Source organism: Ixodes scapularis, unplaced genomic scaffold, assembly GCF_016920785.2.
Source record: "Ixodes scapularis isolate PalLabHiFi unplaced genomic scaffold, ASM1692078v2 PGA_scaffold45__5_contigs__length_3442486, whole genome shotgun sequence".
NCBI lineage: Eukaryota > Metazoa > Arthropoda > Arachnida > Ixodida > Ixodidae > Ixodes > Ixodes scapularis.
Window position 1 is genome coordinate 2058758 of NW_024609874.1, and position 7188 is coordinate 2065945.

The following is a 7188-nucleotide window of genomic DNA, read 5'->3' on the forward strand; positions in this document are numbered from 1 at the left end:
CCGCCATGCCAACCGTGTGCGCTGTAAAACACTGCTGCAAAGCGTACAGTAGCGCAGACGACATACGGTTTCATAATCTGCCGCGCGAGCCACGTCGTAGGGTCCTGGGTTTTCGAGCCTTTGACGGCGATGGTCCGGACGACATTGGCGTACGCGTGTTATGGTGCCCGGAGCGCGTCTCCGACTGGTGTGTTTATCGTCCTGTGCTGCCCGTACATCAAAAGGGGTCCCGTAGTGGCAACAAATGATGTCAGAAAAGCCGCAGTGTCATGCTGTCGGATGTCGCGATCCCGGCGGTTTGTTTGTAGAAATTCTGGCGAAAAGCACGAGCAAACGCGAGTGTCGCTGTCGTCATGGCGTCCCAACTTCTGGCTGCCGAAGCTCCCGTGGACTCTCCCACCAGAGAGCGACCTGCAGCGGAACAGGCGTCTGCCACATCCACCACCGCTGCTGGAACACCGCCAGGATAGCGGCCGGCGACAGCATGACACTTGTACGACGTCACCAGGCGGAAATCAAGGAACCACTTGTTTGAAGGCGGTAAACACGCCAGTCGGAGACGCGATTCAGGCACCATACGCATATGTCACGTCTGTTCCGACCACTTTCTTCCGGTGGACTACGAGATGAATATTCAAGTGCGGCAAAGCCCCGGTCAGGATTTTTGGAAGAGGCTACTGTTTGATGTTACAGAGAGGATTTAGTCCAACTTCAAGGTGTCTCTGTTGATAGTCTTTAATGACACACAGCATCTCTTGTATCTTTCTATCTTAATGCCATGATTGTGCCCTTTCCTTCGTCGTTTTTAATCAAAGCTCAACAGCACAGTGTCCGCGAATTCTCACTGACCCATCTTTTTTCATCACAAGCACGATGGGCGTCGCCCATTAGGGATGTGTAACTGGCAACAAAGTTTTAGTGCTTACCAAGTTTATGCGGAGCGCAAGTTCGTCTGCTTCTTGCACAAGGGTTGCGATGGTGTCAGGACGCTGAGCTCTGATTGGCTCATTAAAAAAAACGAATAGTGGGTAGACCTCAAGAGATATAACATTGAGGTCTACCCACTATCCTTTTAATCACTGCCAATCAGAGCTAGGCGTCGTTCTGACGTCACAACAACACCTGTGCAAGAAGCAGACGACCTGCTCCCCGCATAGGAAACACACAAACTGTTACTTTCTTTACGGCAGAGCTATCCTAGAAGTATAGAGGCAGCCGAGCAAAGGTTTCGCGACGTGGCACTAAACAAGCCATTCTGAACTGCTAATTGAATATGCCATTGATAAACTTCATCCTGGACGATGTTGCCAGAAGAAAAGAAATTGGGGTGTGTGTATGTTCCTACAGCCTATGACTTAGTCTGCATCAACGGGCGACTTGTCTCCTAGCTGTAGATGAGAAATCGAGCCAGTGCAGTACAACCGCTACTCCGGGGTCTTTATCGTGCACCACGCAATAGTGATACACGACCGCACGCCGGTACGATGCTCATCCAGATCGGAACGGGCAGGGTTGGGGATTGAACCCAGGATCCCTGGGTTCTGCAGCATGAGCTTTCGCCTCATGCGTTCCGAGCTAGAGTGCGCTAACCCAATCAACCACCGATATTTTTTTAAACAAGTTTATTGATTGTTTGGGAGCTTTTTGAACAAATACAGACAGCTGACAGGTCGTCTGGTTTCCTTTTAGACAACGATCAGCCTGCCCGTTACATCATACGCTAACACTTCACATGCACCATTTCTGGAGACGTCTTTTGATAAAGTCCCACTGCTCTTGGTCCCTGGAAATCTTGTTGCCGCAACACCGAAAGTCCACCTCAACTTGGCCGCAAAATACCATCATGTTTGCTTGGCATTAATGTCGCACTCGAGATACGCAGTTCGGGATCGCGAAATAGCGTGCGGTCCGAGTACCACCAAAACACGTTCTTGTGTTTTGGTGAACACAAAACCTTGTTCAAATAACCATTTGAACAAGTTCCAGTCAATTTCAAACTCTACAGTGATGAGGCATTTCAGTTCCGCTCAAAAGAAATAAGCGTTACTGCACCCCCCAAATACGTGATGTAATGTTTCAGTCGCACCGCAGAAGGCCCAATTTAGGGACCACGTCACAAAGAAGCCTTTCTTATCAGGTCACACTTTCACAGGAAGCACTTCAACATGAAAATGAACAAAGAAATCTTCGCTGCTTGTGGGCACAGGCAGTTTTCTTAACTGCTTGAAGACATCGGATGGGTTGGGAGTGTTGCACCTTGTCGGTACAACGGCACTGGTAAAACTGCTGAGACAGTGTCCCAGCAAAGTGTCTTCCGTTTCACCGTCAGAAAATACTCCCAAGAGAAATGAAGCAAGGAGAACCTGATTGAGTCGGCAACTCTCTTGTAATAGCTGAGATGCCTCGACATGATCGTCCTACCCATGGAGCTCACCATCCATTGCTGCACGTTTCCATATCCTAAGCTGTGGCATGCGTTTGTGAAGATTGGATCTTTTTGATTTCCAAAGAATAGAAAACGCTGCACATAAAGTTTTAGGGTCACATTCACGAGCCCGAAGCCACCGCTTTCCAGACTCCAAAACAGATTGTTTCTTCACATCTTTTTCATTCGCGATTGCAAAATGAACGTAGCGCAATGTCTGTGGATGGCGTTCACTGTGCCTGCGCCGCAACAAACTACTTGCGCCACATACAGGATCGCAGGGTATTAAACTGCGTTGCAGACATAGCTTCTGGAGAACATTGACACGCGTCTTGCTGTCCAAGAAGAAAGTTTTGTTGAGATGGTCGTCAATTTATGTTTTATTGTTGTGACGTGGGTGCTGGCAGATTCATAGGCACGCCGAGGTACTTCTCCACGCCTGTAGACCATTTAACGCTCATGAACTCCGATGGCTTTGTGGCCCACTCTCCGAGCGAGCTCCCTTTTGACTTATTCTTATTGATGCTTGTCCCGGAACACCGACCATAGCTTTCGAGCTCACCCAAGACTGTTTCGATTTTTCACTTTGAAGAGAATAGAAAGGAAGCATCATCTGCGTACGCCAGGAGTTTCACAGAGGCTTCTTCCAGCTTAAGACCGGAGATCGACTGGCTGCGCTGCACCTTGAGGGACAATGGCTCCAACTGTAGAGCGAACGAAATTGGTGACATGGGGCAGCCTTGTCGGACAGAACGCTGAACCGAAACTGGCTTTCCTTTCTTCCCATTTATTAAAAGCCGCTTTGTGATGCTTTTGTAGCGCAGCGCTATTGTATCTCTCATCACGTCGCTCACCCTTCATCGTTCCAAGACCTTCATGTGAAACTCGTGAGACACTCGATCAAACGCTTGACTGAGATCTGTCTGCAGCACCGCTAATGGTTGATAACCTTCGGTTGTCGCTTCACAGGCAAAACGCCTGACGTGAAGGTTACGATAAATGGACCGTCCTTTCAATCCGCAGGTTTGGTGCTGTCCGGTGACGTTTTTCAGTCCAATGTCCAAACGCCGTGCCAATATTTTTGTCATTTTCTTTTAGTCTGTGCGTAACATACTTATTGGACGGAAGTTTGTTACTTCGGGAACCTCGCCGTAAGTTTGCGCTTTTGAAATCAAAACAGTGAAGCTCTCTTTCATCGATGGTGGATGTAGCTGTCTTTCTTGTATGTTTTGAAACACTGTCAGCAGAATGGGGCAGAGGAGGATTATAAATATCTTATAAAACTCGGAGCCTATTTCGTCCGGGCCTGAAGCCTTGTTTGCTGGCAGATTCTTGATTGTTCAGTTGAGTTCTGCTGTACTGATCGGTTGATCCATGCGGTCCTTATGTTGTTCTGACACTTGCAGAAGATCGCTGAGAAAACTATCAGTGATGTCATTATCGACGTCTTCTCTTCGAAACAACTCACTATAGACGGCTGCAAACATTTTTTCAACATCTGTTTGTCCTTCCGCTATGCCATCAACTTTTCTTACTTTCAGAATCGTATTCCATTCCCCTCTTGTTCTTTCCAATTTTGCGAAAAATTGTTTCGGCACCTCTTCTTCGTTTGATATCCGGGTGCGGCTTCGGACTGCAGCACCATTTAGCTTTTCTTCCAGTAACTTGAGAAGTTGTGTTTTACATTCTTTTATGTCTTCTAGAAAATCTCCAGAGCTTCGCTCTTCTGCGACAATTAGTGTCTTGAGGGACTGGACCAACACCCTTTTCTCTTGCGTGCTCTCGAGCCGTCATTTCTGCGAAAAGTCAGTTGCGAGTTCCTTCAGCTCCATGTTGAAGTTCTCCCATACGCAGGCATCTAGCGGAGTTTCACTGCTAAGCACTTCAATCTTTTCTTTGACGATCGAAGAAAATCCTTCGTCTTCTAAAAAGCTCATGTTTATTTTACAGTTTCCATCACGTGCCTTGCTACGAGTTTTCGCTCCAGGTTTGAGAGAAAAGGAAATGAGAGCATGATCAGAGAACGAGACTGCTTCAGCCATGTACTCCTCCACTTGAGTCAGCATTTCGCTTGAAAAGTTAAGTCTGTCAATGCGGGCGTGAGATGTTCCTTGCCACTGCGTGAAACGAGAAGAAAAGTTCTTCAGCGGGCTTGTGACGTCGACAAGGTCAAACTGCTCTAACATGCTTTTCAGCTTAAGGCCCGTTCACACTCTTGCAACCGAGTACGACCGAGAGAGACGAGATCTGTTAAAACTTCTTAAAATTTCTTAGGACCAGAGAACACACCGGCACACTGGCGCCATCTATGCGGGGACCCTGGAACTGCATTTCCCAAGAGCGAAGGTTTTGCGGAATTTCGGAGGTGAAATATGCGTAATACGTATAACAAAGGCTCGTTTATAACGTTGACAAAAGTTTTGCGAGCCAAGAAAGAAAGGACAACCCGCGAGAGAAATAGAAAATATGCCGGACAGCCAAGTTTACACTGCTACCCAATAGATGACGCCAGTGCGTCCTCTCGTTGTAAGAGGTTTTAGGAACCCAGTTTTAAGAGGTCGCAAGAGTGTAAACGGGCCTTTAGTAGCACTCTAATTGCTTGTCGTTGCGTGGATAGAGCGGTCACGTTTAAATAACACGCAGTTGAAGTCCCCGCCTAGAATGACTTTTCCTGGCGTGTCCAACATTCGTATCAAAGTCTTGAAAAAAAGAAGGCGTTCAGAAGCATTATTCGGTGAATAAGCTGACACTAGACGCACTAGTTCATTTTTAATGAGGCAATCCACTCTGCTGACGCGACCGTGTGCGCTGAGCTCACAATCAACAACGGAAAAACACTTTTTTCTTTTTGACAAGCACCGCCGTTCCTCCAGACGCGTTGCCACGAGTTAATGTGTGGAAGCACCAAAACACGTGCCCAAAGTACTGCACGAAGTCTTTTGTGTGCTCATGGGTGGAAATTCTTGTCTCATGAATGAAAGCAATATCTATGCGTTTTAAAGCAGCAGACTGAGTAGCCATTATTACGCTTCATTGCAACAGTACTAATAGCGTTAAAGGTTGCAATTTTCAATGAATTAGAGTTTTTAACCATTCAATAAAGTGTTGGAGTTGGGATGGCTTACATGTTTGACAGAACGTCGTCAATCTTCGAAGGCCGTTTCCTCAAGTGCTGAAGCACCCTGCTGTGGGTGCTTCAGCACCCACAGCGGGGTGCTTGTGGGTCAGAAGAGTAAATCGTTGATCAGCCGCAGTCATAAGCGCTGCAGTTTTTGCCGTTGATCGCTCCCCCTTCCTTTAGACTGGCGCTTTCGCTCCGGGGACTTCTTGACCCGGGTTACCATCTGCCTCACTCGCCTTTCTGTTTTCCTCCCCCTTTCTTTCGACCAGTTTTGCCTTGACTTGTCCTTCTTGCGAGTTCTCTTTTGTCTTCGGCGACGGCATCTCTGTCACCTTGACTTCTGCGACGCTGCTTGCTGGTGGTGCTGAATTCGCTGTTCCGACGACGTCAGATGGCAATTCAGACGCCTTACCCGTCGAAGTACCGGAAATGGTCTCCTCCATTTCATCGTGGTCCATCAAGTTGTCGACGTCCTGTGGTTCGGTTGCAGGCCTCTTTTTTGCCGCATACGTTTGGATGCAGTTGTCCTCCTCATGTCCGTAAGTGCGGCACGTCCCGCACAACGGGGTGCGACACTTCTTGCGCATGTGTCCCACCTTCTTGCATCGTAAGCACTGAGGTGGACGGCCTGGAATGGACGGCAACGCTGGCATTCTGAGGATGTTGGTTTGATGCGGGATAGCGTCCACTGTGATACCTTCCTTGAGCATCATTGTGACGGTTAGCGTTGTTGTCTCCACATTCTCAAAGCCTGGTTGCCTCCACTTTTCGCGCACGGTTGATTTCACTTTCTTGTGCGACCCGAATGTCTTTTGCACAGCTTCGTCGGGATCGCAGACGGGAACCCAGTGACCTTTGAATGATTTCTCACTCAGATTCGGATCGATGACCAGGCGGGTCTTGGCCTTGACGTTGAGCACTGCCGCATATAGCAGCTCCTCCTTCGCTGCCGCATTGACCAAGGTGAGCATCCAAACGTGGCTGTACTGGAAGGCACCGAAGCCGGCCACGTCATTCGTGTCAACGACGTCCTTCAAAACGTCGCGAAAGTCGTCGATGCTATACGGTCTTGCTGATGGGTGACCGTGTAGAAATATTGAGCTAAAACAATACCGTCCTGTTGGCAGCGTAGGCAGGATAATGCTATAGTCCTGGGCAGACTTGTACGTAATCCGTTACAAATAACGAAATTACTTGTAATCCCTTACATTTATCGGTAATTTAGTAACGGAATTATTATATATTTTCTACAGTAATTTTAAAGTAATTCCCTTACATTTTTGACGTTACGGATTCCTTGTAATCCGTTCCATTTTTTTTTTCGGGACCAACCGCCCCCCTTTCCTAAATATATATATATATATATATATATTTTTTTTTTTTTTTTTTGCAAAGTCGAGCGCAGTGACACTGTCACAGGAATCGACCAGCGGAAAGGGAGGCTTGGCACTCTTCAGTTCCGCAAAGCCTTTTTTTGCAACACCAAGCCCCTGAGTCTATTTTTTTAGGCACTAACAACAGTAAAAAAAAATCCAAATTGGCATTTCTGCAAAAAAATAAAAAGGGTGGGGAAGCAAGTTATCTCCGCTTTTTCTAGTTCCTTGTTTTTCTGTGCGATTGAAGACGGGGAAGAGGAGGACAC

At 47.5% G+C, this 7188-nt stretch overlaps 1 pseudogene; it reads right to left on the bottom strand.

The window, feature by feature from the left end:
- Positions 1-5590: 5590 nt before the first annotated feature.
- Positions 5591-6316, bottom strand: LOC121837520 (annotated as a pseudogene).
- Positions 6317-7188: the final 872 nt, after the last annotated feature.